We start from the raw sequence: 24,249 nt of genomic DNA, 5'->3' as shown, positions 1-24,249 counted from the left end.
ATGGCAGCATTATTCATTACAGTCAAAAGGTAGAAGAGGCGGCTGCAGAGACGGCTCAGTGGTTAAGAGCACTTGCTGTTCTTGCAGAGGACCCAAGTTCAGTTCCCAGCACTGCTATGGTGGCCCACAGCCACCTGTATTCCTGTCCCAGGAGACACATGGTCCTCTTCTGAAAAACACAAACAATAAAATACTTTTTTTTTTTACCTGAGGATCGAACCCAGGGCCTTACGCTTGCTAGGCAAGTGCTCTCTACCACTGAGCTAAATCCCCAACCCTTTTTTTTTTTTTTTTTTTTTTGGTTTTTAAAGACAGGGTTTCTACGTGTAGCCCTGGCTGTCTGGGAACTCACTCTGCAGATCAGGCTAGTCTTGAACCGAGAGATTCACCTGCCTCTGCCTCCATAGGGCTGAGATTAAAGGTGTGCACCACCACTGCATGGCAAATAAATCTTTTTGGTTTTTCGAGACAGGGTTTCTCTGTGTAGCTTTGCACCTTTCCTGGAACTCAATCTGTAGCCCGGGCTGACCTTGAACTCACAGAGATCCACCTGCCTCTGCAAGTGCTGGGATTAAAGGTGTGCCACCACCGCCCACTATATCTTTCTAAAGACTTGTAGAAAACCCCAAATGTTCATCAATGACTGATTAAACTACAGTACAGTCACATAGTGAAGTTTACTGCTACACGCTCTAATATGTATGAACCTAAGCAATGCTAGGTAGTTGTGGAATATTTGTTTACACTGTGAAGATGTGTCTTTGCCAAGGTGCCTTCTGATTGGTTTAATAAAGAGCTGAATGTCCAATAGCTAGGCAGGAGAGGACTTCTGGGGCCAGAGAGGACTCTAGGAAGAAGAAAGGTAATCTGCTGCTATATGCAGAGGAAGCAGCATGGGCAATATGGAAAGAAAGGTAAAAAGCCACATGGTAAAACCTAGATTAATAAAAGCAGGTTAATTTAACGAATAAGAGCTAGTGGGACGCTGAGCTCTCATCATTAATACTAAGTCTCTGTGTCATTATCTGTAAGCTGGTTCCCCAAAGAAAAATAAATCCAGTTACACTGAAAGACACCAGTCACTCAAGACCACACACTGCGTGATTCCTTTCATATGATGAATCTAGAACCCAGCCAATGCAGAGGTGACTGCTTACCAGATGTGGACAGGGACAGGAAGTGATTATTTGGTTTGTTTGAGAGATTTTATATAGATAAAAGTTGGAGGCAGGAGGATCATGAGTTTGTATTTTTAAGTCTGATTCACATTTATTTATTCATTTATTTATCATCCATGTTGGTGTGTATTTAAGTGTACCACAGCTCATATGTGGACATCAGAAGACAACTTTCAGGGGTCAGTTTTCTCTTTTCATCATGTAGGTTCTAAAGATAAAACTTGGGTCATTAAAGTTGGTAGCAGATGTCATTACCTGCTCAGCCATCTTGCCAGCTCAGAATCATCATATGTGTTTTGATAAAACCCAAGCTACTTAGTAAGACCCTGTCTCAAAACCAAAACCAAAAAGGTAAGGGCCGCTCGGCAGTGGAGCCCTTGACTGGCAGGTTCCAGGCCCTCTCTGGGACCTCTCCATCGGGGAGCATTTTGGAAGTTTCCCTCACTGCAGATGGAAGTCCCCAACAGGGACAGCTACAGTGCCCCTGTAGGGTCAGCAAATGTGACTGCCGTGTCCAGATGCCCTGCTTGCCTGCACTTGTGTCTCTGCTGGCTAACTCTCTTCTGATAGTCCACTTTGTGAGATGCTACGTGGGTTCTCTGGTTTCATCACTTGGTGACAGCATGCTTCACTGCCTGTCCCTGAATGTCAGTGTGACTCAGGAACACTGACACAGGACATGACAGGACTGGTTGCCACTTACATGGAACCTGTCATTCCACAACCTGCCATTCCCGTCGAGATTGGGGGGGGGGAGGCACTACAAAGTCTATGTTACACAACTGGTGATGAACACTATATGATTACTGACACCTGAAGCGTGTCATTGAGAGCCGGTGTTATTTAACTAAATCTGGACACCTGAGACTCACTCTTCTCAGAAGAATTCCATGTGGCCTGCTTATTACAAAAGAATGGTTTTGGTGAAGAATATCTCAAGAGGCTCTACTGAATTATAAACACTGGCTTTGGGGACTTACAGACTTGCATATAGTTAGATTTGTGATTGTGTGTTTAGTATGTATGTTCACAAGTGCCCAGGAGCAGTGTGTGTGTGTGTGTGTGTGTAGGCCAGAGGTTAACCTTGGATGCCATTCCTCAGGGGCCCTCCACCTTGTCTCGTCTCCCCAGGAGGCACTACAGATGTGCCAGGTTTATTCTTTTATGTATTTATTATGTTGTTTCGAGACATGGTTTTTCTGTGTAGCTTTACACCTTTCCAGGAACTCACTCTGTAGCCCAGGCTGGCCTTGAACTCACAGCGATCCGCCTGGCTCTGCCTCCCGAGTGCTGGGATTAAGGGCGTGCGCCACCACTGCTCAGCAGCCAGGTTTATTCTTCCACCGGTACTGGGAATCAAACTCGGGTCCTCATCCTTACACACCAAGCACTTTACCAACTGAGCCATCTTCCAAGTCTCCTGATTCTTTTGGGGAAAAAAAAAAAATAGAGCATAGTGCTGGAGATGTGGTTTCTGGTAGAGCACCTGTGTGGTAGGAGTGGATCTGGGCTCTACCCATAGCAAAGCTTCGAACTTGGAGTGGGGGTAGGGCAGAGGGGTGCAAGTGAGGAATGATGTCCATGGGCCTGAGTGACTTTGGTCCCAACTGGATTGTGGTGAGAACAGAACAAGTCTGAACACTTACTCAGAATCCTGAAGAATCTGAGGGAATGTAAAATCTACAGGGTGGAGGAGTGGGGTGGGGTAGGGCCTGGAGAGACTGCTCAGGGGTTAAGAGCGCATGCTGCTCTTTCAGAGGACCCAAGTTTTGTTTCTAGCATCCAAGTCAGATGGCTCACAGACACCTGTAACTCCAGCTCCAGGGGGGCTGACACCGTCTCCTGGCCTCTGACACAAACCTAAACACACACACACATACAAGTAAAAATTAAAAATGGCCGGGTGGTGATGGCTCACGCCTTTAATACCAGTTTGGGAGGCAGAAGCAGGCAGATCTCTGTGAGTTCAAGGCCAGTCTGGTCTACAGAGTGAGTTCCAGGACAGCCAGGTCTACAAAGTGAGACCCTGTCTAAAAAAATAAAGAGCAAAACCACAAAATAAATTTTAAAAGGGGGGTGATGGTGGCTGGAGAGCTGTCTCAGAGCACTGGCTGCTCTTCCAGAGTACCTGGAGTTAGTTGCTAGCACCCACATGGAGGCTCACAATCTTCTGTAACTCTAGTTCCTGAGGTCTAGAGTCCTCTTCTGTTATCTGTGGACACTGCATGCACATGGTGCACAGACATCGTGCTGGCTAATTTTGTTAACTTGACACAAGCTAGAGTCACTAGAGAGGAGGAAGCCTCAATTTCATCAGGCTATAGGCACGCCGGTAGGGTATTTTCTTTTTCTTCTTTCTTTTTTCTTTTTGGAGCTGAGGATGGAACCCAGGGCCTTGCGCTTCCTAGGCAAGCGTTCTACCACTGAGCTAAATCCCCAACCCCCTTTTTTTTTTTTCTTTCTTTCTTTCTTTCTTTCTCTCTCTCTCTCTCTCTCTCTCTCTCTCTCTTTCTAGACAAGGTTTCTCCATGTAGCCCTGGCTGTCCTGGAACTCACTCTGTAGACCAGGTTGGCCTTGAACTCACAAAGATCTACCAGCCTCTGCCTCCTGAGTGGATGTTTTCTTAACTAGTGATTCATGTGGGAGGGCCCAGCCCATTGGGGGTGGTCCTGGGTTCTACAAGTAAGCAGGCTGAGTAGCCAGGAAACAGCACCCCTCATGGTCTCTCCATCAGCACCTGCCTCCAGGTTCCTGCCCAGTTTGAGTTCCTGTCCTGACTTCCTTCAATGATGAACAGCAATGTGGAAGTGTAAGCCAATAAACCCTTTCCTCCACAACTGGCTTTTTGCTCATAGTGTTTCCTCACAGCAATAGAAACCCTAACTAAGACAGATATGCATGCAGGCAAAACACTCAAACACATAAATTAAAAATTAAAAATATGTAAGTAAATAAATACATTAGAGCCAAGCGTGGTGATGCACACCTTTCATCCCAGCACTTGGGAGGCAAAGCAGGTGGATCTCTGTGAGTTCAAAGTCAACCTAGTCTACACAGCAAGTTCCAGGCTAGTCAGGGCTACCCAGAGATACTCTGTCACAAACAAACAATCCACCAGAGAAGTGCTGCCATGGGGGCAGAGCAGGTGCTCAGGTCACGAAGCAGACGAATTCACCAGGGCAGGGGTCAGAGGGCAACACGTGACCTGTTCAACACCTTCCTACCGTTACATTAATGGAGTTTTTTGTCTGAACCTGTCAAATGTTAATGGACTTGACATCATTAATGTAATTCTTGACTGTATATATTGTATATACTTATTGGATATAGGTTTTTGTGTATTAGTTATAAGCCTTTTTTTGTTTTTGTTTTTTGTTTGTTTGTTTGATTGATTGGTTGGTTTTCCAAGACAGGGTTTCTCTGTGTAGTTTTGCGCCTTTTCTGGAACTCACTCTGCAGCCCAGGCTGGCCTTGAACTCACAGAGATCCGCCTGCCTCTGCCTCCCGAGTGCTGGGAGGTTGTGTGCTACCACTGCCTGGCTTCTGCTAGGGCTTGCTATTAGCTTTGACCCCCAGGCAACTTTATTTATTTAACATACAAATAAAATCACATTTCAGTACAAATAAAATATCACCATATTTTTTTTTGTGTGCCTTTTCTGTGTTTTATGAGAAGATGTTAAGATACTGGTAAGCCATGAGCCACGTGGCAACTTATAGATTAATAGAAATGGGTTGATTTAAGATATAAGAACAGTTAGCAAGAGGCCGACCATGGCCATACAGTTTATAAGTAATATAAGTCTCTGTGTGTTTACTTGGTTGGGTCTGAGTGGCTGTGGGACTGGCAGGTGAGAGATTTGTCCTGATCGTGGGCCAGGCAGGAAAACTCTAGCTACATCCTACAAACTGTAATTCCTAAGCATCTACACTCTGAGACCTCCTCAATGTCAGGCGAGGCACTGGCAGCCGGTGCCTCCCTCAACACACATCTCCTTGACCCTGAACAGCTAATGGCCACTAGCCTCACCAGAAAGCTTGTAGATGACCCTTGGACACTTGGCATGTTTCAATAACTTGGTGCTGATGTCAGCTGTGCCTTGGCTGCTGACCCCCATTGGACATACTTGTCCAGTAGGCTGTGTTGACACTAGAGTGTTGACATTAGTGCAGAGCCACCTCAGCCTGGCCTCTGGAGTTGGCTAAGCCCTGACTCTGAAGCCTCTATGTTCCCCTTTCTTTAGGACATACAGATTCTTTGCTTTAAACATGACCTGACCCACATATGCGCCAGCTCTGCACAATGCCTGGCCTGCATCCCATGCCATTCACCATGACTAGCTGTGCATCTGCATGAGCGTGCACTGTGTGCCCTGGTATGCATGGAGGCTGACTGTGAAGGAGTCTGGCAATCAGCAAGAGAGCCTGGAGCAGCCATAATCCTGAAATGTCCATTGTGTAACATTCTAGAAACTGCACATGGGCAATCAGCACAACAGCAACCCCGTGGACTAATGATCTCTGTTTTGAGATTTGCAGAACTAAAAAGTCCCTTGTGACTAAGTGCTTGTTAGGGTCATACGTGTACCTCTGGCACCTTGCTATGAGAAGCTGGTCACCAGTCTGAAAACATGTAGCACTCACCTGGATGAACCAACCCTATGTCAGCTTCCTGGCAACATATACAAGAGCAACCCCCTCCCCCACCCTCTGGTGGGGTTTTATTTATCTATTTATTTCTTGGCTATTCTGAGATAGTCTCACTCACCCTGTACCCTATGCTGGTCTGGAACTCACTGAGTCCCTCAGTTTCCCAAATGTAATAGTGAGCATGAGCTTCCATGCCCAGCCTATAAACCTGGCTTCAAAAAAAATAAAGTCTCTTGAAAAACCAAAACCAAACAAACAAAACAGAACTCTATCTTTCACTGTGTAGTGGTAGAACATGCCTTTAATCTCAGTACTTGGGAGGTAGATACAGGCCAGCCTGGTCTACAGAGTGGAGTTCCAGGACAGCCAAGGCTACACAGAGAAACCTTGTCTTGAAAAACCAAAATAGGAGAGATGGCTCAGTGGTAAAGAGCACTGGCTACTCTTCCAGAGGACCTGGGTTCAATTCCCAGGAAGCACATAGCAGCTCACAACCATCTGTAATGCCAGTTCCAGGGTACCTGACACCATAGCATATAACATAAGAAAGGAAGGAAGGAAGGAAGGAAGGAAGGAAGGAAGGAAGGAAGGAAGGAAGGAAGGAAGAAAGAAAGAAAGACCTAAATAAACAAATAGGTCAGCCATGGGGCTGGAGAGACAGCTCAGTCAGTGGTTATTCTTCCACAGGACTCAGGCTTGTCTCCCAGGACCAACATGGTGGCTCACAACCATCTGTAGCTAGTTAGGGGATCCAACACCCTCTCTGGCCTGCACCAGAAGTACACACATGTGTCATCCAGATACAGCCATACACGTTACATACAAAATACCCATACATGTTAAAAGAGTAGGAGCAGGGGGAGAGATATAGGTATGGTGGTGCACGTCTTTAATCCCAGCACTTAGCAGGCCGAGGCAGGCGGATCTCTGTGAGTTCAAGGCCAGCCTGGGCTACCAAGCAAGTTCCAGGAAAGGCGCAAAGCTACACAGAGAAACCCTGTCTCGAAAAACCAAAATAAATAAATAAATAAAATAAAAATGAAATAAAATAAATGAATAAATAAAATAACTGGGGGAAAAAAGCATCACCCTTGCCTCAGTACTTCCCTTTATTTAACTGGCCTGGTGAGGGGTCCTACCTCCGAACCACCACTGCTGGGAGGCTGTTGTCCTATTTTACTCTACAGCATAAAGACCGACACCCACTGGACCCTGAATACCTGAACTAGGGTTCATACCACTCTCCATTCACTTTTTCCTAAAACCCCAACTCTTTCCTCAAATGTTCTGGTTCCCTCAAAGAACATTTGCATTTCCTTTGCTCAGCTCATCCAGCAGGAAGATGGCCACTCACTGAGAAAACACTAACTGTGGTGCCCACCGAGAACAGAAGAGAGCAAGAGAAGGGACGTCATGCTTGGTTAAGACCTGTCCCCATGCCGTGGCAAGGTCTTAGATGGAATGACCCAGCTCCACTATTGAATTAGCTATGGACCATGGGTCCCCAGGGCACAGCCTGTGGGCTCAGTTTACCCATCCATAGAGCAGTAGAGAATCATCACAGCAAGAACAAGGGCTGAGCCTGATCCTCAGCACCACAGATAACCAACCAGTCTAACCCACGTCATGCTGTGCTCCTTGTATGCATGTGGTAACCTGCAATTAGCAAGAAGCCAATTACTGAAACTCACCAGCTTTCCACAAAACCTGTTTAACAGGGCTAGGGAGATAGCTTATGGTTAAGAGCCACACTGCTTTTGCAGTGGACCTAAATTTGACCCCAGCACCCACACCAGGTGGCTCACAACGGCCTGTAACTACAGCTTTCAGGAAGATCTGATGCCTCTGGCCTCCAAAGGCATCTGTACTCATGTGTACACACACACACACACACACACACACACACACACACACACAAAACCACACAGCAAGATAATCAGACATTATTAAAAATAAAAATGTCTGTTTTAAAAATCTATTTCATGATACAAGGCCTCTCCCCAAAAGTCTCTTATTCAATAATGAATCCAGTCCCCCACCTTTTTATTTATTTGTTTGTTTGTTTATTTCAAGACAGAGTTTCTCTTTGTAGTTTTGGCTGTCCTGAAACTCACTTTGTAGACCAGGCTGTCCTCGAAACTCACAGAGATCCACCTGCCTCTGCCTCCCGAGTGCTGGGATTAAAGGGGTGCACCACCACCGCTAGCCTAGCCCCTCTTTTTTAAACAGTAAAAAAGAGGTCCCATATTATAAATATTCCCAGAGGAAATGCTGGCTAAGAGCTAAGGAATACAAGGATAGAGACCTAGGCCCTATGACCTTGGAATGAGCTGAGAAGAAAAGAGTGACTTCTGCAGCTGTGACTGAAGGTTCCCAGCCCACAGGGGTTGGTGGCAATCCCAGGTGTGACAAATAGCAGGCAGCTTGTTTCCTGTTCCCTTAGTAAGGATATAGATGCAAAACTGAAATCCTCTCCTGGGCAGTTCTACTTACAGGGAAGTAGGGGCCCAGCAGGAACCTTGGAGAATAGCCTGCCAATTTTCTAGGTAGAGCTGAGGGTTGGATCAGGGAGGGACTTGCCCAAAGTCAGTCCCAGCAAAGAACAGAAAGCTCCAGGCTCACACTTGCTCCCCTGGGTAAGGAGGTAGGAAACTTTCAGGGGCTGCCTGGGTCCTCCAGGAGTCCTTCAGGCCCAATGTCTGCTGGGACAGGCCTTAATGGACTCCTCTCTGGCAAGCTGATTCGGCCTGTGGGCCACAGAGGAAAGAGCAGGTCTTTTCTTGGTAGCTTAGGTGTCCCTGTTCCTTGGCAATTTGAAAACTCAGCCAGTAAAAACAACCAGGAAGACAAAAGCTTCTTGTCCTGAGATGTGACACCTTTATTTGCTGCACCAAATTTGCTCTGGGGACAGACTGCTGGTGGGCAAGGTCAGGAGCATGTCATTGCTATGAAGGACCCAGCGGTCTTCTGGCGCCCCCACCTGGATTAGCAACCAGGAGCCAGGTCTTGAGGTTTGGGAAGTAAAGTGCATTAGTAGGTGGGGTTGAGGTTTGGCCATAAAGTGCATAGAAACAAGCCTGCAGGTCTGCAACCTACACTTGCTCTGATGATGTGTACTTTTATCAGTCACCTAGGACCTTCAGGGAATGCTGGGAAGTCATTCTAAACACTTCTCTGTCACGTATGAGAGGTCAGTCACTATCTAGAAGATTCCACCCAGTCTGGTTCTTTGTCCTATGCAACACAGGAGTTGACTGCCAAGTTGTCGGCTGCTCTCCCAGAATCATAGAATGGGAACAGCCAGTTTGTGTCTGTCCAGCTACTGTGTAGACTTTGAACCACTAGAGGCTGATGCTCGCAGAAAGCAGAGGGTGAGACCTGGTGGCCTCAAAGCCTCCTGTGGGTGGATCAGTGGGAGGGGAGCCAGGACCTGTGGGAATCCCTTTTCCAAACTCTGTGCCTCACCCATCAGTAAATAGGACTGATGTGTATGAAAAGGTGAAGCATGGAGCCACTTGGTGTCTACTGTTGGTCATATCTGTTCATGGATGATGGTCCAGCTCTACCGACTCCAGGGTAGAAAAGGACAGTGAGCCTTGAACCTTATCCCGGGCTCTGACACTCTTCCTCTATGCATGCTCTCCCTCGGCTAGTCTTCCTGTCAGTCTCATTGGTCCAACAATTCGTGCTGCATGTCTGTGCTATGCCTAATGGAACACGGGTCAGACCAAAGCAGGCTAAACGCCCCGGTACTCAAATTCCAGCTTCTTTTTCCCATGCTGGCTGTAACACACTAAATTCTTTAACGAACTAACATGTTTCCTCCTTTATTAAAGGGAAGCAACGAGACCTTAAGGAGAAGACCCAAACCTAGGCATTGGCTCAGCACATAATTTCATCCTTTTCTTTTCAAGAATCAAACAGCGCACATGGTAGTTAAATTCTTCCCCTGGTCAGGTACCCAGAACCTCCGTTCCCTTGTGCCAGTCCATCAGTTAACAACGTGTGCGTATTAGCAGAAAGCTGGCGTGCACGCGAACACTCGAACGGCAGCAGGGCTGAAGGCTATTCTTTCTGTCCCGTAAGTTTTTTTTTTATCTAAGTTATCTCGGAAGTTGTCCCACATTAGTACTCTAATCCAATTGCCACGACTGCTGTCAGCCTGGGAATCGTCAGAAGAACCCACGGAGACTGTTATCCGCGCCAGCTCTACCGGGAATTCTTCGTAACCGCAGTCTTCATCTTGGCCAGGATTACCTTGGGCAAGTGAATGTGGGTGCAGAGAGAGCTAGCCTGTCTGGTCCCATAGGTGAGTGCAGAGCTGCCAACCGCGCGCCCGAGTTTTTCTCGGGGGACCAGCCTTTCTTTTAGCGAAGCTACACATCACACACAAACAGCAGCACATGCATCGAGGGCTACAGCACTCGGAACCCTTTGGAAAACATGCCGGCTTCAACACACGATCTCGGTGAAACCTAGCACCGAAACCTCGTACTGACCTGCTTCAGCGAAGAATTGTGCGGCTTCGTCGAACCGCTGGCAACCCCGAATGTATTCCCAAGGTTGCAAACGACTCTGTTCCTTTAAATAGGCAGAGTCCTAGATGCGCTACTTCCGCCCAGAAGCAACATGGCGCCAAGAGCGCTAAGTTCCCTTTAAAATCCATGGCGACCCCCGAGGGGCCCCGTTTGTACCTGGTGACATCATTTCCGGGGCGGATACCTATGAACCCGTACAGCGACAGGAAAACAAAACAAGGCGCCAAAGACCCACAGCGCGAAGGAGGGCTGGCTGCGTGACATGCGGCCGGGAGCGGCGCCCAGTTGGAGGGTCGGGTGGAGAAAGGAAAGGGGCGCGCTGCCACTCGCAGCGGTTCCACCCGGGCGTTCTCCGGACAGACCCGCACCAGCTCCTCCACCCCACCCCGTCCTCAGCCGCGGGCTTCCCCTGCCCTTTCCTTGGACTTCTCCCTCTTCCTCATCTGCTGCTGGACATTTCCCTGCTGTGGGAGCGGGAGCACGGGCTTTGGGGACCTCGGTCTCCGGGCTAGGGGGGCCTCGGAAGACTAGTTGTTAGGGAATCCCGCCACCGGTCAGCTAACCAATTAAAAGGAGCATTTTGGCCCAAGAGGTGGAGTTTTCTTGAGACATGGACGAGACCCAAATACAAGGCGGGGCCAAGGGATGCGCGGGCCTCTTGGAAGGAGGAAAAAGCGGCAAGCAGGCAGTAGGAGTGGCTGGCGAGTCGGTTCAGATTTCCTACCCTGTACTGTGGTATTTGTGCAGATATTTTACTGATAATAAACGGTAATCATTTGACTTCCTCTATCGTCTGGCGTCCAACAGGCTGCTGTGCCCGCCCACCCGCCAGCGCGTCCAGACAATCCCGGAGCCTGCCCACTCCACCCCCCCCCCCCGCACTGGCCCTTGTACCTTGTGATTCCTACACTCGCCCCCCCCCACACACACCCCAAGAGCTCCCCGTGGCCCCACCGCTCGGGCAGCTGCTCTCCCAGATGTGTTCTGCTCGGCGTGCACAGGCGCTAAGGCAGGTTCCCCGCTGCCTTGCGCATTTGCACTGTACCGCTACCCTTCCAAGGCCTGCGCAGGCAAGCGCTAGCATAAATCAAGTGCGGCATACTGCTGCTCTCTCAAACCAGTTCTGCTCGCTGGGGACGAGTGCTGGAGCAGAGTCTGGGGTGGTGCCTTCGTGCAGAACCTGAGCTACCTTGATGCCTCACCTGCTCCGCCTGCTGGTCAAACATTGCCACTACGTCTACGACAATTCTTGAATCGCAACTGTGCTAAGTCAATTGACAACTTTTAAACCGTAAACTAGACTAATTAATTAATTAATTTTTTAAAAAGTTTGTAAAAGAATAAGGAGAAAGGACAATCTTAAAACCTTTCCCAGGTTAAAAAAACAAAAAACAACCTTTCCTAGGTTAATGATTGGAAATATCACAATCCAGGGAATTAGGACCCTGCTCACTGCTATGGACCGGATCCTACAAAAACTGAGGCAAAGGCAGAGCCAGGTGGATCTCTGTGAGTTCGAGGCCAGCCTAGGCTACCAAGTGAGTTCCAGGAAAGGCGCAAAGCTACACAGAAAAACCCTGTCTCGAAATCAAAACAAAACCAAAAACAGGCGATAAAAAACTTAGCTGGGATCGATACTTCAGTCATAGTCATTATCAGTCTGGCATTTCATATTTTATCCTTAAAAATGGTTTGACAACTGCCAAATATAATAAATTGACTGATAATATGCAAAATTTAGAAAAACTTACTATTCAAGGCCGGGCGGTGGTGGCACATGCCTTTGATCCCAGCACTCGGGAGGCAGAGCCAGGTGGATCTCTGTGAGTTCGAGGCCAGCCTGGGCTACAGAGTGAGTTCCAGGAAAGGTGCAAAGCTACACAGAGAAACCTTGTCTCAAAAAAACAAACAAACAAACAAAAAAACAAAAAAACCCTTACTATTCAAAAGATAACAAGCTTTAGAAAAGGCCACTACTGATAACATGCATGCCTTACAAATAGTTACTGAGGAGAGTAATACAATCTTGCCTGACAATATAAAGGCTTTAGAGATATTTACTGATGAAGAGAACAAGAAGGTATTCAAAAGATACGAGCCTTAGAAAGGCCACTACTGATAAATTACAAGCCTTAGAAAAATTTATTAAAACTGATAATAAAAGCGTTCAGACACGGACAGAATAATTCAAAGGAGAACCAACCTCATCATTACCTTATGGAATTAGAGAGGAGCAGCCTAAGGTTATTTAAAAAAAAAAAAACAACAACCTTGATTTATACATATATGATTCAAGAAAGACTATCAGTTGACAAGTGTACCCGAAGCTATGCAGAAGTTAAATGGGATCCTACAGGAATGTTAGATTTAAGGAGATTTAAGGAAGCAATGGTTTCCTATGGCATGCATTCATATGATGTGAGGCAGACGTTAAATACATGGTCCACGCAGAACAGAATTACTCCAAAGGACTGGAGTAATATTTAGTTATCACAGTATTGGAATATGGTCCTTGGTTAGAATGGTACAGTGGCTGGAGAGAAGAAGCTGAGGCCCTTGAACAGCAAAGTGAGGTTAGGGGATTTCAGATTTCCCAAGATCAAATCCTTGGTGAGTGCCATTAGGCTGATGGGAATAGTCAGGCTACACTTGATGAACACACCTTATCGCTATGCCTTACAGTAGCCTTAAATGCTTGGGAAAAGATTCAAGAAACAGGAAAGAGGACTGAGCCATTAACTAAAGTTATACAAGGCACCAAAGAAGCCTTTATTGACTTTTTACAAAGAATGACTAGAGCTGTAAACAGAGTGGTATTACATCAAGAAGTTAGGCGAGTACTATTTCGATCTTTGACTTTTGAAAATGCTAATTTAGAATGCAAAGTGATACTTGTGCCTTTAAAGGTCAGATCAGCACCCACAGAAGAATGTATCCAAAACACAATCAATGTTGAGTCTCTTAACTATAGTGATGAGGCTTGGATGAGGGAGGTGATTCCCAAAGGCTTAAGGAAAAATTAAAATGTCAAATGTTTTCATTGTGGTAAACAAGGTCATCTAAAAAGGAATTGTTAGCAGCGCGTTCCTAGAAACCATGTTTCTTCTAGAGATTACCCAAACAGAACTTGTAGTACCTTTTACTAATTCTGAAATTTCCTCTTTATGGGCAGAAAATGAACACTGACAAAGAGCTCAGGACAATTTCAAGGTGTCTGACTGAGATGGTCCAGCCTCGCAGACTACTCCGGCCAGGACTCTGGCCACTTCCGGTCACACAGAGCCTGGACAACAGATGACGCAGCTGGGCTCCCCAGGACCGGACAATTGTCCAGTTTTTCAGAGTCCTCTAAAGATGCCATCACCGCCAGACAGCAGGAAGTAATTTAAAGAACACGATGCCCGGTTCCCAAGTAGGGGAGTTGGTTATAACTTGTTATAGGGAATGATAAACTATATGCATATATATGTATACACACACACACACATATAAATATACACACATACACATATAAGTATATATGCTGAACAAAAGATTAGATTCGGGGATCTCATTTGGAAAAGAAAAAGGTGATAAGTATGGTAGGATAAAAAGGTAGATTATTAAATCTACTTTCAAACTAAAAGCAACTATCAGTTTTAAATAAATTACATTGGTATGGATTCTTATATATTGAAACAAATTTAAGGTTATTTTTGTTACACCATATATATATTTCTACTTCCATTTAAGATATTTTGGCATATTGTTTCAATTTTGAGGTTACTGTCCTTATACTGTACATCCGTTTCTATTTTTGCTGGAGGTATTACCTATACAGCTCACACCTACACAGCTTGTTTACTTATGTAATGTGAAGTTTTAGTCCTTAAAAGTTATATATGATAATAAATACAGGTAAATAGTCATCCATGTCTATCAAACTTACAGTCATGTTAGTTAGGTTTTCTAGGTATACAGAGAGATGTTTCAAATAGATAGGTAATCCTCAAGCACTTCAAAGTCCTACAGAATATGACATTTAAAATGTTTTAATAACTTGGACTTTTCTTGATGTGAGCTATGTCTGCTTCTGGTAGCACTACTTCTAAAGAGGATGATGGGCACCGAAGACAGGCCATATGGAGTTTGTTTTCTTCGTGGCACAAACTGGCCTATAGGGCAAGAAACTGCCCTTGCCTCGTCTGCTGATAATAAGTATGCTGTCCAATCTGGACAAGCAGGACACAAAGAAACATGACTGCTGAACTTTGCCAAGACAGGGCCCTTTAAATGTTTCTGCTTCTCAAAAAGGTCTGTCAGATATTCTAGCCTATAGGCCAAAGATAAATGCCCCAATGTTGCAGAGGAACCGTGGTAACTGTCCAGGCATCCAGCTGTTTGTCATTTCTTACATTTTTTGGAAGTTGCTTGGTTGCACTTCCTGCTTACTCAGGTAACAATATTTTCCTTCTCGGGTCTTTGATGGAGTTGAAGACTAGACAGATGGTTACAGAAGCTTGTCAAAAGACATACTGGGTACAAAACTTTGGACTCTTCAGGACAGGATAGTCATTGGAATAATCTATAAATTTGCCAATTACTTATGGACTAGACATTTAGAGAATATATAGTTAGTTAGTTAGTTAGTTAGTTAGTTAGTTAGTTAGTTAGTTTGTTTTTTGAGACAGGGTTTCTCTGTGTAGCTTTGTGCCTTTCCAGGATCTCGCTCTGTAGACCAGGCTGGCCTCAAACTCACAAAGATCTGGCTGCCTCTGCCTCCCAAGTGCTGGGATTAAAGGCGTGCCCCACCACCACCCGGCAAGAATATATTTTTATAAAGATTTTATTTAATGTGCAAGATTTTAATCCTAGCACCAGGAGGCGGAGGCAGGTGGATCTCTGTTAGTTCGATGCCAGCCTGGTTTACAGAGTGAGATCCAGGACAGCCACGGCTACACAGAGAAACCCTGTCTTGAAAAACAAAAACAAAACCAAACAAACAAAAATAATAAAAATAAAATAAGTGAATGAATGAATAAATAGGACTTGAGTCTCTGTTCAGATCTGGGCTAGAGTCGCAGCTTCCACACGCTCACTTACAAACACTCTTCTCTGAATTTCAGGAAACTCATCTTTTTTTTTTTTTTTTTTCAAAAAGTTTTCTAGGTTGTCATATTTATCTATTTTTTGGGAGGCTCCCACCATGTAGCTCTGGCTGACTTTGGACTCACAGAGATCCACTTACTTCAGGCTCCCAAATTCTGGGATTAAGGGGTGCACCACTAAGCCCAGCTATTCCTCATCTTTTCAGAGGTTTACTTTAGTACCCAGCTCCCTTTAGGATGTTTTGAGAATATGTTAGTGTAGAGAAGGCACTTAGAATGCTTGCCCCAGGCTCCAAACCCAAAACCGACCTGTTTAGAGACTGTCATGTAATCTGCAAAATAAACCCATGACATCAATCTCATGACCTTTGGCAATGACCTTTGTCCCCTGTTGACAAATGAGCATGAAGACTCAGAGTGAGCAACATGTTGCAACCAACACCTCAGGGAAAAAAGTAAGGTTGTGAACTTGAATATGCACACTGTAGTCCTGGGGCTAGGTCCTTGGTTGTTTCCTGACCTCCTCCTCGGTTCTCTCCAACAGCAGGCATGAGACTCTGGCCCCCACCTTTAAACAGATTTTTATCTTGGGGCTTTTCCTTCTTTTCTTTCTTTGTTTTGTTTTTGAGACATGGTTTCTCTGTATAGCCCTGGCTGCCACAGAACTCATTCTGTAGACCAGGCTGCCTGCCTCTGCTGGCATTAAAGATGTGTGCCAGCACCACCTGATTACTCTTTCTTTCTTTCTTTTTTTAAAGATTTACTTATCTATTATGTATACAACATATGTGACTGCAGGTCAGAAGAGGGCACCAGATCTCATTACAGATGGTTGTGAATCACCATGTGGTTTGAATTGAACTCAGGACCTCTGAAAGAGCAGTCAGTGCTCTTAACCTCTGAGCCATCTCTCCAGCCCCTGGTTACTGTTTTTTTAATAAACAAGGAGATGTATCTTTGTTAATGGTTTCATACTATTTGGATTCCTGATATCAAAAGTAAAGACTTCTCTGATCAGCTCTTCACACATGGAATCGGGGAGTAACCCTCTGTTGTGGGATGTTATCTTCCAGGAATGACTTGGGGTGACCATCTTGAAATCAGAGCAGCTATGGGCACCCACAGGAGTCCCTCACAAGGTTGAATCTACATTCCCTGGAAGAAGTATGAGGAGGTAATCAGACCCTCACTCTCCTCTCTCCACCCCATGTAGTCTTGCTGTAGCTATAGGCAGGACCCCCCCCCCCCCAGTTCCCAAATGACTAACCCATAGACTTAATTATAAAGGCTCAGCCAGTAGCTCAGGCTTATTACTAACTAACTCTTACAACTTAAATTAAACAGTTTATATTAATCTACATTTTGCCATGTGGCACTACCTCTCTTTCATCTGCACTTCCTGTTTCCGCTCCCTGTCTCACTGGCGACTCCTCTCACTCCCCGCTTCTTCCCAGTGTTCTTAGTCTGGTTCTCCCACCTAACCTTATCCTGTCCAGCTATTGGCCAATCGGCTTCTTTATTAAGCCAATCACAGCAACATATATTCACATAGTGTAAAGGAATATTTGATCTCAAGAGGCGCAGTATTTTATAGGATGTGTAAGGCTGACTGGAAGGGATACTCCCCAGCTATCACAGCCAGCAGCCGTCCTGTGGTACAAGGGATCACTCATGGGCCTGTAAGTAGTCTCAGTAACTCACTGATTCGCCATGCTGGACTCGGTGGGACTTTCTTTGGTCTGTTGTTGCCCTTTCTTATCTGGCCTGAGTAGAAACGTGACCTAAGTGAGGCTGGAAATTGTAGCAGGCTTTTTGGACCACCAGCCCCCAAATCATGACACAGAGACTTAGTAATTATGAACACTCGGCCTTACGTTCCACTAGCTCTTATAACTTACGTTACCCTGTTTCTCTCCATCTATGTTTTGCCTCAGGGCTTTTTACCTTCCTTTCATTCTGTATGTCCTACTTTCCTGCTTCCTGTATGTCTGTCTGGCAGCTGGCCGGCCCCAGCACCTCCCTCTTTTTCTTCCTCATTGTCTTCTCCCTCAAGCCTAGATTCCTCCTCCTTATTCTCTCTGCCCGCCAGCCCCACCTGTCCCTCTACTGCCTAGCTATTGGCCTTTCAGCTTTTTATTAGACCAATCAGGTGCCTTAGGCAGGCAAGGTAAGACAAATGTAACACATCTTTACATCATTAAATAAATGCAGCATAAACAAATGCAACACACCTTCACATAGTTAAAGTAATATTCCACAGCAGGAAAGATTACTCAGTGGTAAAGATTTTGCACTGAACTTGTGGTACCTGAGTTCAGTTTCCAGCACCCGTGTCATGTGGCCTGTAACTTCAGCTCCAGGGCATGTGACATCCTCTTTTGGTCTCTACAGGCAACTATGTACATATCACTTATGCATGCTAGTACACACATACATTCACAAATATAAATCTTAAAAGTCTCCCAAGCTGGGCATGAACCCCAGTACTCAGAAGGCAGAGACAGGTGGATCCTTGGGTTCAAGGCTGGCTGGGTATACAGAGTTCAGGAACAGCCATGGCTACACAGAGAAATCCTGTGTCAAAAAACAAAAACAAAACAAAATGAAACAGTCTCCCCAGAAGAGTCACACAATACCTTCCACGTTCTATTCCCTCACAAAAATCAGGTGACCTTGGAGCTGCCAATGGCAGAGCATTAGCATCTGGAGCCCTTTCCCAGGCCAGGGGCAAGCAGAAGGCACATTCCAGCTGCCCCACCCCCCACCCCCCCAACCCCATGTGGAAGAAGTGGGAAACATGTGGCACTGTCATACTCTTGTTTATGAGAACAAGGTCAGCAGTGGCAGCCCCGCCTGTGGGAATTTCCTGTTGATCTTGAAGAGCTGTTCCTGGGAAGAGGAAGCCTGAGCCTGCCTTGTTGGGAGCCCATGAAGAAGCTGCAGAAGCTTGTTTGTCATAACAGTGTCCAGTGCCACCACATGCTGTCCTGCAGTGCGGCCTGGTGGCTGCTACAGGGACAGAAGCCACTTAGGTCATTGCATATGTCTGAGTGTGACCCTCCCTGGATCTCCAGTAACACGTTGTCTGACTCAGTATACTCTTGACGCGCCTGGAGGAGGGTTTGGTCCCTAGCTGTGTTTTGTTTTTTCTAGACTGGGTGTCTCTGTGCAACCTTGGCTCACTCTGTAGACCAGGCTGGCCTCGAACTCACAGAGATCTGCCTGCTTCTGCTTCCTGAGTGCTAGGATTAGAGAGATGTGCACCACCACTGCCCAGTTCTTTTATTTTTTAAATTTTATGTGTATTGGTTTTTTGCCTGCACATATATTTGTGTGAGGGTGTCAGATTCCCTGCAACTGGAGTTATAGACCATTGTGAGCTGCCATGTGGTTGCTGGGAATTGAACCCTGGTCCTCTGGAAGAGCAGCTAGTGCTCTTAAACACTGAGCCATCTCTCCAACTCTTGGTCCATTTTTTTTTGGTTGTTATTTTGGAATGTTTCTGCTTTTAGTGTTGAAGCTAACAGGCAAGAAGGGGGTGTTGTCATGTCCCTCCCCTCCCCAACCTGGGCACACACCTGATCTTGCAGTGTAGGTGACTCCATAGGCTCTGTAGAGGCATGGCTGTTAATGGAGTCCAGAGAAAGGCCCCCTCCCCTAGACCTGCCTGTCTCTGCAGGTAGGTGGGGCTGCTTATAGCAATGCTCAGAGCTGCACCATGCACTCAGGTCCAGAGGCTGCCTCTGACTAGTAGAGATGAGCAGAAGCTTCTCTCTGAGCCTCAAAGTGTGTGCGTATGAACTGGGTACACTGAGTGTTGATTAGCCTTAAAAAGAAGAAGGCCGACTTCTGAAATACACTGCAATAGGAACCTTGAAGATTAAAGGTAAGGAAAGAGTGCGGTCACAAAAGGACAATCATTCTGGGACCTGGGGACAGGAAGTGAAAGGTCTCCTCTGCCCAGAGAGTAATTAACTTAAGAGATAAAGAGGCTGCAAAGGAGCTACTCATAGTGGGACAGACCTGTAATCCCAGCTCCTCAGGAGGATTGCAAGTTCAAGCCCAGCCTAGGTGACTCAGTGAGTGAGGCTATGTCCCAAACACTAAGAGACGGGTTGGGGATAGAGCTTCCTGGCAGAATGCCTGCTTGGCCAGCTCAGCACCTCAGACTAAAAGGCAAACAAAGGCCTCAGATACATATGGAGACCTGGGTAGTGTAGTGTGAGATCTTAGTTCACCTGACTAGGACTCTGAAATATGGAAAAACTCATACATGTATAAATTCACAGTATCTTAGAGCCATCTGGGAGTGGGACAAGGGACTGGCTGTAGGTGGGATAGAGAGAGTGTGGCATGGGCAAAGCCAGCCTTGGGGTCTGAGCTCTGCCTTCACCTGGAATGACATCTCTGGCCCAGGTGTGGATTCGTCCTGCACATTGGTTCTTCCATCTGCACCTCTCAGCCCGGCCTTGCCTTCATAAAACAGATGCAGTTATTCTGATGGTATCAGCTGGAGAAGGTGGAGTCTGGAATGGCCACCAGGTCTTGGGGAGGCAGAAGTTCATGTCTGAAGTTCATGAGGCCCAAGGCCTTACTTAGCTCAGGTGACAAATCGTTTCCCACAGGGTGCAGGTGCAGTGTATCAGCACATCATGTGACCAAATCGCCCTGGAAACAATGACTAGGAGAAGGGTTTGACTCTTTTTGTTTTGTTTTTTGTTTTCCGAGACAGGGTTTCTCTGTGTAGCTTTGCACCTTTCCTGGAACTCACTTTGGAGACCAGGATGGCCTAGAACTCACAGAGATCTGCTTGGCTCTGCCTCCTGAGTACTGGGATTAAAGGCATATGCCGCCACCGCCCTGCCGGGAGAAGGGTTGGACTCTTAGTGTCAGGAGTTGTGATCCAGCAAGCAGGGAGGGCGCTGCTTGACTGTGGAGCAGCTGGCTGTGCTGGCCGCAGCATGGGGAGGTGACTGTTCATACCACAGCCAAGAGAGAAGCTGGAGAGAGATGGCTCAGCAGTTAAGTGCCATTGCTGTTGTCGCAGAGGACACGGGTTGGTTCCCAGCACCGGAGTGGCAGCTCATAACCGTCTCTACCTTTAGTTCTAGGGGATCTGATGTTCACTTCTGGTGTCACTATACACACAGCTGCACATACATGAATGCAAGCAAAACGTTCATACACATAAAGATAAAAATAAATATCTTTGGCTGGGCGGTGGTGGTATATACCTTAGGAGGCAGAGGCAGGAGGATCTCTGAGTTGGAGGCCAGCCTGGTCTACAGAGCAAGTTCCAGGAAAGGTGCAAAGCTACACAGAGAAGCCCTGTCTTGAAAATCCAATATATATATATATATATATATATATATCTTTGGAGCCAGGTGGTGGTGGCACACACTTTAATCCAATCCTAGCACCTGGGAGGCAGAGGCAGGCAGATCTCTGAGTTGGAGGCCAGCCTGGCCTACAGAGTGAGTTCCAGGACAGCCAGGGCTACACAGAGAAGCCCTGTCTTGAAAAAAAAAAAAAAAAAAAAGAACAAACAAAAGAATAATCAATCAATCAATCATCTTGGGCTGGGCATGATGGTACATACCGATAATACCAGCACTCCTTTGCTTCTCAAATTGTACGGGTTTCAAATCCCATCCCACTTCCCCATCCAATTCTCACCAAACCTCGCTAAAGCAGAACCATCCCCAGTCTGAAGAAGCTCTGCTGTCTTGAACCTTCCTCTGCCAAACAAATTAGTCTATACTTTTAGTCTAACCTCATCCCAATTTTCAAGACATGGACAGAATGTAGACAAATTCTTTGCCGCCAAGGTGCACTTCCCAGTGAAGTGACTGCCAGTGTCTCTGGCAGCCGTCCCGCCAGATTGTGCACTAGGTGGCGCTCATGCCATCCTAGAGCGTCTCTAGCACCCAGCTTCCAACTGTTCCACACTCCTCCCTCAGGCCAGTTCCAAAGGTCTAAGGAGCACACGGTCAGCTTATCACAGCAACAATTTTGCAGACAGTACCAATTTTTTGTGTTGTTTCTGTGTTGTTTTGACTAAAATACCAAACGGAAACAATTTGCGTGCGGAGGTGGGGGTGGGGGAAGGAGTAATTGTGGCTCAAGGATTCATAGCAGGAAAAGCAGTGGAGCAGTAGCAAGCAGCCTTGAGGCAAAGACCGTTCACACTGTGACAGTCCAGGAAACTGAAGCAGGGTGTGGGTGGGGTAGATGGGGGTGCCTGGGCACATGTGGGTGGTGACCAGAACCCAGAGTTGGGAAATAATTTTCAAAGGTCCATGCCTAGGAACATGCTTCCATGAGCTAGGATCAACCTCTTAAAACTGACAACAGCCAGCCATGATGGTACACCATTTTAATCCCAGCACTCCCGGGGCAGAGGTGGAAGCGGAGGCAGAGGCAGAGGCAGAGGCAGAAGGATCTCTGTGAGTTCTCAGCAAGCCTATCTATATAGTGAGACCCTACCTCACAAAACTAACGAACACTTTCCAGAAGCTCCCAAACGACCCCACCAGCTGGGACACAAGCATCAGGAAGATGAATCTGTGAGGGGTATTTCAGACTCAAATAGTAATAGGCAGCAGGAATGTTGGCTTCAGCATATGCTCTCCACCTGCTATGGCAGAATGGCAATGCCCGGGTATAACATTGTGCCAGCCCTGCCAGTGTGCACAGAGATAGATAAGAGGAAATGAGAGGACAGACTGTGCAGCAAGCCAGGGCAGAGCCAGAGAGAAATAAACCACAGAATCCAAGATCTACACGAGGTGACTTCAGAGATAATGGACTTCATTGTATGGATAGAGGTGTAATGAGTCTTACTCTGATCCACCAGCTAGCATCCAAATAAGGACACGAAGACTTATTACTAATTATGAAAGTTTGGCCTTAGCTTAGGCTTGTTTTTAGCTCACCTAAATAAAAGTTAACCCATCTCTATTAATATACTTTCTGTCACAAACTGCCCATGTTGCTTCTTCCAAGTCTCTGGCATGCTTAGATTTTTCTTCTTCCTCTCTCTGCCCAGAGGTCCTGCCTATACTTCCTGCCTAGCTATTAGCCATCCAGCTCTTTAGGAAAGCAAACACAGCAATATATCTTCACACAGTGTACAAATATCTCACAGTGTAGAAAGGCCAGACCTGGAGAGGCCAGAATTCTTGCCATCCTGGTATCTGTTAGCAAATCAGAAATGGGCTTCTCCCACCCAAAGCTTGGCTGTCTTGAAAAGGAAACAAAACATAACAAGCTGGAGAGATGACTGGCTAACCAGTTAAGAACACTGGCTGCTTTTCTAGAGGACCCTGGTTCAATTCCCAGCACCCACATGCTGGCTCATAGCAATTAGTAGCTCCAGTTCCAGGGGATCCAACACCCTCTGCTGGCCTCCACAGACAATTGGGTACATAGACATAAATTCAGGCAAAATGTCCATACACAAAAAATAAAGCAGTAAAGCTAAGCTGAGTGGTGGTGGCACATGACTTTAATCCCAGCACTTAGGTAGCAGAGGCAGGTCAGACTGTCAGTTTGAGGCCAGCCTGATCTATAGGACAGCCAGAGCTGTTACATGGAGAAGTCTTGTCTCAAAAAAACCACAAAAACAAATGAACAAAAAAACAGTAAAGCTACCTGGAAGATAATTTCCACTATATCTACTGCAAATTAATTTGTTTATTTATTTGAGACAAGGTTTCTCTATGTAGTCCTGGCTGGCCTAGAACTCTCTATGTAGACCAAGCCTTGAACTCAAAGATATCCACCTGCCTCTGCCTCCGAAGTGCTAGGATTAACCTACTGTATATTTAAACATGTACAACCATTCACTAGTTTCACTTGTAAGAATTTATGGTATAGAAATGCACATGTGTACAAAGATGGCATCTCTTGTGACAAGAGACATGGGAAGTGGTCCAGGAGTTAGGACTGCATCAGTAAACCATGGCACATCTGGGCAATGGAATATAAACAGTCATTAAAAGCAGTGAGGGGCTGCAGTGTGGCTCAGTGGGTTGTGTAGGTGGACTTTCCTGTCCCGCCAGCCCACTCCAAAATAACCACACAGAGACTTATTATTATATTATATTATTATACATACTCAGCCAATAGCTTAGGCTTGTTACTAACTAGCTCTTTCAACTTAAATTAACCCGTATCTCTTATCTACATTCTGCCACGTGGCAGTACCTTTTTTCAGCACAGCATGTTCATCTGCTTTCTCCTTCCCAGTGTTCTCTCAGTCTGGCTCTCCTGTTTAACCTCTTTCTGCCTAGCTATTGGCCAATTGTCTCTTTATTAAACCAACGAGATTAAAACATCTTCACAGTGTACAAAAGGATTATTCCACAGCAGGTTGTGCTTGGCATGCCCAAAGCCCTGGGTTGAATCCCTAGCATTGAAAATAGAGTATCCAGGATACACTGTTTAGCAAAGTAAGTCACACACTATGTACCGCTTGAATCAGTCTAGGATGGATAATGATTTATATGTTGCAATGAATGTTGGCAAATTCCCTCTAGGCAACACTTCTGCTTAGCGAGGTTCTAATCCACAGTTGGCAACTTTCTCCTGTGTGTTCCTTACCCAACAGCTTGGTTCAGACTCTAATGCAGTCTGCACCCATCTTTCAGGGTTTGGCTGGCTTGTCACCTCCTCTACGAAGCTTCTCTAGTTTATCCCTGTCCTAGGTCTTCTTTGGTACTTTCTGCCTCCTTCTTAAAGCAAAAAGAGTCAATGTCTGGAAAGGAAGAAAAAGCTGGAAGCTTCACCATGTA

The 24,249-nt window shown here is 46.1% G+C and overlaps 1 protein-coding gene across 4 annotated transcripts in view; it reads right to left on the bottom strand.

Moving 5' to 3' along the window:
* Positions 1–24,249, bottom strand: part of Kyat1 (kynurenine aminotransferase 1) — a 43,670-nt gene that overhangs the window by 18,595 nt on the left and 826 nt on the right. For 2 of the 4 annotated variants that reach the window (XM_036184993.1, XM_036184992.1), the window contains exon 1: positions 10,329–10,469. The exons of 1 other annotated variant lie outside the window; for it this stretch is intronic. The gene's annotated coding sequence lies outside the window, so the exon portion shown is untranslated. Of the gene's footprint in view, positions 1–10,328; positions 10,470–24,249 lie in introns of those variants that run through there. One more of the 4 variants, XM_036184994.1, reaches the window with a different exon arrangement.

Source organism: Onychomys torridus, chromosome 4 (genome assembly GCF_903995425.1).
Source record: "Onychomys torridus chromosome 4, mOncTor1.1, whole genome shotgun sequence".
NCBI classification, from domain to species: domain Eukaryota; kingdom Metazoa; phylum Chordata; class Mammalia; order Rodentia; family Cricetidae; genus Onychomys; species Onychomys torridus.
This window is presented reverse-complemented; position numbering and strand designations above follow the sequence as displayed.